Source organism: Bos indicus x Bos taurus, chromosome 15 (genome assembly GCF_003369695.1).
Source record: "Bos indicus x Bos taurus breed Angus x Brahman F1 hybrid chromosome 15, Bos_hybrid_MaternalHap_v2.0, whole genome shotgun sequence".
Classification (NCBI taxonomy): domain Eukaryota; kingdom Metazoa; phylum Chordata; class Mammalia; order Artiodactyla; family Bovidae; genus Bos; species Bos indicus x Bos taurus.
In genome coordinates, this window is record NC_040090.1 from 70612983 (window position 1) to 70620531 (window position 7549).

Genomic DNA, 7549 nt, shown 5'->3' on the forward strand with positions numbered 1-7549 from the left:
TGCTCCAGTAGTCTTAGAAAGTGAAAGTTGCTCAGTCGTGTCTGACTCTTTGGGACCCAGTGGACTATACAGCCTGTGGAATTCTCCAGGCCAGAATACTGCGAGTGTGTAGTTGTTCCCTTCTCCAGGGGATCTTCCCAACCCAGGTATTGAACTCTGGTCTCCCAAGTTGCAGGCAGATTCTTTACCAGCTGAGCTACCAGGGAAGCCCAGTAGTCTTAAGTCCTAGGTATTTAAACTCTAGAAAATAAAAACTTATTTTCACACAAAAATTGTGCACAAACATTTATAGTAGCTTTCTTCATAATCACCAGAATTGGAAATAATCCCAATGTCTTTCAACCTGTAATTGCATAAATGGACTATGCTACATTCATACAATGGAATATTGCTCAGCAATAAGAAGAACTGAATTAGTGGTACACACTACCTTTGGTTATACTGTATGATTCATTTATACGAAGATTTAAAAAATCCAAAGCTACGCGTGCTACTGCCAGGGACTAAGGGTGAGGGAAGGTATTACTATAAAAGGATAACAAGAGGGAATCTGGCAGGATAATAGACAAAATAAAAAACTCAGTTCAAGTTGAGAGGATTTCCATAGAAACATCTATCATTCATTTCTTTCCACATTTACTTGATTTTCATTATGAAACTTACTACCTAAATTATTTGTCCAGTTACGTTCCTTTGCTTACTGAATTTCCTCAGAATGTCAGCTCCATGAGAGCAGGCTCCTAATTTATCTTTTGCCCCATTTTCTTCCCAGCACTCAGATCAGTGCCTGGCCCATAGTAGGTACTCAGACATTACTTGTTGAGTGAATAAATGGTGAGCCATGGACTGTGGTCTATTTTAACCAGGAAAAATGGTCGCGCAAAGTAGTAAAAAGAGCAACTGCCCATGTAGGCAAGACTTGGTTCTTGCCAGAAACTTAATGGTCAAAGAAGTTGCATCATACATGAAAACTGAAATATTATCAAAGATCAGAAAGAATAAGATAGAGCAATAAGTCAGGAGTTTCCCAAGTGTAAGAGGAAATGATTTGTAAAATCAAACAATGACATAACAAAATGTACTCTTACTGACTTTAAGAGGTCATTTAATTAGCCCTGGTGGCTCAGACAATAAAGAATATGCCTATAATGGAGGAGACCCGGGTTGGATCCCTGGGTCAGAAGATCCCCTGGAGAAGGGAATGGCTACCCACTCCAGTTTTCTTGCCTAGAGAATTCCATAGACAGAGGAGTCTGGCAGGCTACAGGCCATGGGGTCGCAAAGAGTCAGACACGACTGAACAACTAACACTTGATTAGGCTACAGTTCAACGTGCAGAACAAACAATCCCAATGTCACCACCATCTCTGCTGTTGTAATGTCTAGGATAGGGTTGCATCTCTGGATATAATGTAGATTCTCTAATATCTATTTTTGCTATTCTACAGAATCCCAGTAGGATAGTGTATATGTGTGGGGACTTTCTGAAGGTCTCAGAGGGCGCTACTCTTCTATGTAAGTATTTACAATATAATTCAGGACAACCTTCACTCCCTGCTTCAGAAATTAAAATGCCCAAGGGCTTCAGTGAACCACATAGCATTGAAGATAATGAATGAATTTTGTGCGAAAAGCAGCTTAAGAGTAACGAGAAGGTGGCTTAAAAGAGAACACTTCAAACATGTCAGAGTTAGAAGTTATGAGATCAAAACTGTGTACAGACTATCACTACAGGATCACTTTGCACAACATAACCCTAAAACTTTTCTAAAGTTTCCAGTTAGTGAGTTTTTAGAATATTTTAATCCTAAGGTACAATCTATTCCATAAGATGTAGATTTTTCATCTCACTATGGTTATTTGGAAATAGCTTGCTTTGGGCATCCTTCTCCTGAGATGGGACATAGACCATGCTTGCCTCTGGGAACTTCATGTTTTTTCCTGTGAGAAACCCATTCACTTTGACGAGTGAATGTTTACCCTAAAATATAGTTACATGTGTTCCCACGTCATGTTTCCAGAGATGCCTCTTATCTACTCCATCTAAAATTGCTCTCTACTGACAAGCCATATTTATTTTCTTCCTTTTTCTCCTTTGCACTTACCAATATCTAAAAAAGTACGTATTTATTGTATGTCTACATCCCCTTGAGTGTAAATTCCATAGGCATAGATATTCATGTCTGTTTAATGCAGAGATTTGTTCCCCAGTGTCTGAATAGCATTTTGTCCATGATAGACACTCATTGAGTGTTTTTTGAATGAGTAAATTAATTTGTGCATTGAATTGGCATAGTACTGCAGAGCAGCTTTGTTAGCTTCCATAAACTTGCTAAAATGATGCTGCTATTATTGAAAATTTGTCAGTAATGATTGTCTGCCTCACTTACATTTCATAGTGTAAGGTCTATGATGGCAAGCGTTTTGAAACTTTCTACAACATAAGATAGTAAAAGGTACCTTTTTAAATGAATGAAAGTATAAATATATGAAATTATTTATATAATTCTTCTTTTAGAACTGCATTCAAAACCAGTCTATGGTGCAGATAAGCAAATCAACCTAATTTCACATCCACATATTGCTTTTAACCAAAAGTTGCCAAGCTTAGTGAGTTGTTTACTAGAGAAAATAATGCCCATGTCATAACTTTGCTTATGGACAATATCCTATATGCTGAATTATGGACAATAAAAGATAAGAAAGGTAAACTAACACAGCTAAATCCTGTCAGGTGACAGTCTCATAAAACAGTTCAATTTAATACCTAGGGACATATTTGGTGATAAGCATTTGGCAAGCCCGTCTTACATTTTGCTATGGTGTGTAGCACAGCTTAGCTGAGATTCTTTAAAAACACTGGGAGAAGAGTACAAACATGAAATATTAGAAATTTTTAATGACATCTCCTGAGTTTATTCTGTTTGAAGTCTGGCTGCCAAAAATATCTGTACCTCCTACATTAACGGTCTTTTATTTTTAACTAACATATCAGGAATGTAAAGGAGGTATAAACCACTTTGGATGTCTAACCAGCATGATTCATTTGATTTCTGCTCACTGCTGATAGCAGCACATTTATATTTCATGGATTCCCAATTCAAAGTACTATAATATCCAGATGTGGTCGACTGCCTTCAAGACCAAATGATAAACAGCATTGTCCCTTGAAGTTAGATAGCTGTGCCGAAGAACAGTCCATTCAGCAACAAATCAAAAGATTTATATGAGTGGGGAAGTCATATTAATCTTGTCTAGGTATCCCTGGTGTCGGAAACTTATTTGTAGGAAAAGTGAAAAGTGTTATTGAAAGAAGTGGTTTACACACAGCCTAGAAGGAACTCAAACTGGGGCTCTGTAACAACCTTGATGGGTGGAAGGTAAGAGGGAGGTTCAACAGGGAGTGGACATATGTATACCTGTGGCTGATGCATGTTGACGTATGGCAGAAACCAACACAATATTATAAAGCAATAATCTTTTAATTAAAAATAAATAAATTTCAAAAAATTAAAAAAAATTAGCAGAGATAGTGAAGTTGCTCAGTCGTGTCCGACTCTTTGTGACCCCATGGACTGTAGCCCACCAGGCTCCTCCATCCATGGAATTTTCCAGGCAAGAGTACTGGAGTGGGTTGCCATTTCCGTCTTCAGATTGAACCCGGGTCTCCTGCATTGCAAGCAGATGCTTTTACCATCTGAGCCATGAGGGAAGCTCCAGCAGAGAAAGATGATCTATAATTTAGAACTAATTCCTGAAAACAATTTCTAATGGATAGCACAGCATCACAGTCCACAACTTTACTATATTTTTGCCAATCAAAAGTAAATATGTAATTCTGGAATGTTTCATGATCTTAGAAAGAAGTCTATGTTAAAGACACAATCGTGTTAAGTTATAGGTGGGATCCTTCTATGAGTTTTCAAGAGTATGATGCTTTCAAAATGCCATGGTGATGCCGGTTTTCTATTGCCACCAGGTTTTCTGCTGCTGAAGATGATTTTTTAATATTGCTGCTCATGGTTGTTGTAGGATAGAGCATAATGATCTAATACTTGTGTGAGTGTTTTGAACAGGCAAGGAATTCTATATAATTCTATATATACAGAATTCTATAAAATTCTATATAAATATGACATTTTCATTTCAGTGTATATTTACATATATATGAAAAAAGTGCTCTTTATCATTTCCTTCTCATGCAATTTTATCCTGAAAAGTATATCTGCTCTGTATTTTGGCAAGCTGGCCTATAGAGTAGATGATAGGGTTAATGAGACAAGAAGCTTTCTGATGGGACAAGAAACTTTCTGCTTGGTTAATGAAGGATATCATTATTATAATCTCTAGGTATTTCCTCTTTTCTAAAAATAGTCCTTAAACTATACTTGGTTTAGCTGAAATTCAAGCAGCAATCAATAGCAGCATAGACTTAAATTCAGAGGCATCTTAACTCAAAAGTCAATTTTTAGATCATGTTCCTTGGATCATTTCTTCTTTTTTTCTAGGTCACTATGTTCAGTTCAGATAAGTTCAGTTGCTTAGTTGTGTCCAACTCTTTGCGACCCCATGGACTGCAGCATGGCAGGCTTCCTTGTCCATCACCAACTCCTGGAGCTTACTCAAACTCATGTCCATTGAGTTGGTGATGCCATCCAACCATCTCATCCTCTGTCATCCCCTTTTTTTCCTGCCTTCAATCTTTCCCAGCATCAGGGTCTTTTCAAATGAGTCAGTCCTTCGCATCATGTGGCCAAACAAAGTACTGGAGTTTCAGCTTCAGCATCAATTCTTCCAAAAATGAACATTCAGGACTGATTTCCTTTTGAATTGACTGGTTGGATTTCCTTGCAGTCCAGGTAGGCTCAAGAGTCTTCTCCAACACCACAATTCAAAAGCATCAGTTCTTCAGCACTCAGCTTTCTTTATAGTCCAACTCTCAGATCCATACATGACTACTGGAAAAACCATATCTTTGACTAGACAGACCTTTGTTGGCAAAGTAATGTCTCTGCTTTTTAATCTCTCTGCTGTCTAGTTTGGTCATAGCTTTTCTTCCAAGGAGCAAGTGTATTTTAATTTCATGGCTGCAATCACCATCAGCAGTGATTTTGGAGCCCCCAAAATAAAGTTTCTCATTGTTTCCATTGTTTCCTCATGTATTTGCCGTGAAGTGATGGGACCAGATGCCATGATCTTAGTTTTTTGAATGTTGAGTTTTTTTTTTTCTTTTTTTTTTTTGTAAGCAGCTTTGTTTATTCGAGTAAATAGCTTGTAAATAAATCATTGGTAAACATTACAAAATTAAATACATTTTCAAAAGCTTGCCAGTGTACCTAAAATTCACAAACATAGTTCTTTTAAAAAATAAAATATGTTCAGAGCACCCTTGATATAAAATGCCTGACCCCTGTCCTCTGACAGGGCCACCTAGAGACACCTTACAGTAGGGAGGGGGGTTTCTATGGGAGGCAGTGGGGGCTTCCTGGAGGACACCAAGAGTTTCTACTCTGACCTTTGACCCCACCCACATCCAACTGCATTTTGATCCTTCTCCAAGGAGCCGGTATAGAACTGAGAGGGGCTCAGCAGATGCCCCAGGCTCAGCTCCAAGCAAAGGGATCGGATCAGGGTGCACAATTAGGGCCAGAGTCCTCACCATAAGCCACTGAGAGAAGCCAGAAAGGAAATCTCTACCACACTTCCAAACCAGCCAATGCTCCTGCATCGACTTTCTCCAGAGGAGCTGAGGTTTTCTCAGTTGTACACCCGCTCATCGCTCAGCTCACCCAATCTGGTCTGATGCCCTCCAGGCACAGAAATGCCCAGATCTATTTCTAAGGAGGAAGATATAATCTGCTCACTTCCTTATGACCTGCTTTCATGGAGAGAGAATAATATATGGTATTTGGTAGAAAGCACAGAATGAATTGCTACACAGCGCTTTCTGGTTCCACCGCCAAACACCCCTCAGACAGTATGAACATTTCTAGAGAAATTTGAATAGTCATTCAAAGAAATGGTTCAGAAAACTTTAAAATACCACAAATGAGGCAATAAGTACATGACCTGGCAAAGCATCCCAATTAACAGAATAATACAAAGTCCATAAATTAAGCCCTTGACCAACTCCACATTGTCATAGTGTAGCTCATTAAAATAACGGATACGCTGAGTTCTTTTCACTTTGGTGTAGAAAGTGAACATTGGCGGTCTCCAGCACTCACATGAAGAAGACCTAGTGGCCTCTTGAAAACACACATGCCATGACCTCCAATTAAAGGATGACCACAAGTTTATTCCATCCGTGTGAAATAAAACTCACATCCACATTTTAACTTAGTTGCCTGTAGATATATACAAGTACAAGAAATTCGACCTTTGTGTCAAATGTACAACTCAAGAAAAAAGTATTACCAAACTAGCTGTAAGAAAACCATCATCCCTGTATCATTAGGTCCTTAACATCTGGTTTCTCCAAGAAGATGCTGCCTGGTCCAGCCCCTCCTTGCATGTCTGCCTGATTTGATGCTCTCTGGTTGGGCTGAAGCCAGAGTCTGTGATATCTTTGCTATTAAAATATTACACCAACCAAACCTTTAAAAACCAAAAAAGGAACACTCTTGAATAAATGTCTAATAGATACCACCCCTCCCCACCCCCAAAAAAGTTGCTCATAAGGACAACAGTTATTTATGAAAAGTCTTCGTGAAGTCCAAATTCCTTCCTGGGTCTCCAGCAGAGTTCCACCTGGGCTGGAATTATACAGCCTTCTTCTGTGGGGGGCTCAACTTTCGCATGCCTCTTATCCGAGAGAGCAGCTCCTTAATGAACTCCTCTGTTGGTTTGTAGCAGTCTACAAGAGCTTCTCGTAATTTTAAAGCCCTCTCTTCTTCACTGTCTGCATCAAGAAGATCATCAATGTCAATTTCCACATCTGGCATTTCTTCTTCCTCGCAGCCATACAGCTGTCCCAGCTGCTCCACGATCCACTCCTCCAGCACGAGCCGTTTCCGAAGCTCCTTGCGATCGTATTTTACCGTCACTTTTCCCTGCTGGTGGCGCCGCTGTTGCTGCTGCTGCTGCTGCTGCTGAACGTGCCCGGCGGGAGCCGCGGTGGCCACGGGCGCCGAGTCCTCCCGGGAGGAGCCCGAGCCGCTGCTCGAGCCCGGGCTGCCGCTGGCACCGCCCCGGGGACTCTGGAAGAAAACCCGCGCACCGCTGCCCGCGGCCCCGCCGGCCGCCTCGCTGCTGCCCGTCGCCACCGACATGTCCCCGCGCGCGTGGGAGCCGAAGTGCGGCCCGGAGGAGGGCAGGCGGAGCGCCGGGCGCAGCTACCACCTCGGGCCGGGCAGCGGCATGCGAGGGCTTCGCCGGCACCTGCTCCTCGCAGCCGCCAGCTCCGGGGTGAATGTTGTTTTAAGCCAACTTTTTAACTCTGCTCTTTCACTTTCATCAAGAGGTTCTTTAGTTCTTCTTCACTTTTTGCCATAATGTGGTGTCATCTGCATATCTGAGATTATTATCAAGATCCTAGCAATCTTGATTC

The 7549-nt window shown here is 40.8% G+C and overlaps 1 pseudogene; it reads right to left on the bottom strand.

The window, feature by feature from the left end:
* Positions 1-6277: 6277 nt before the first annotated feature.
* LOC113905922 lies at positions 6278-7300 on the bottom strand (annotated as a pseudogene).
* Positions 7301-7549: the final 249 nt, after the last annotated feature.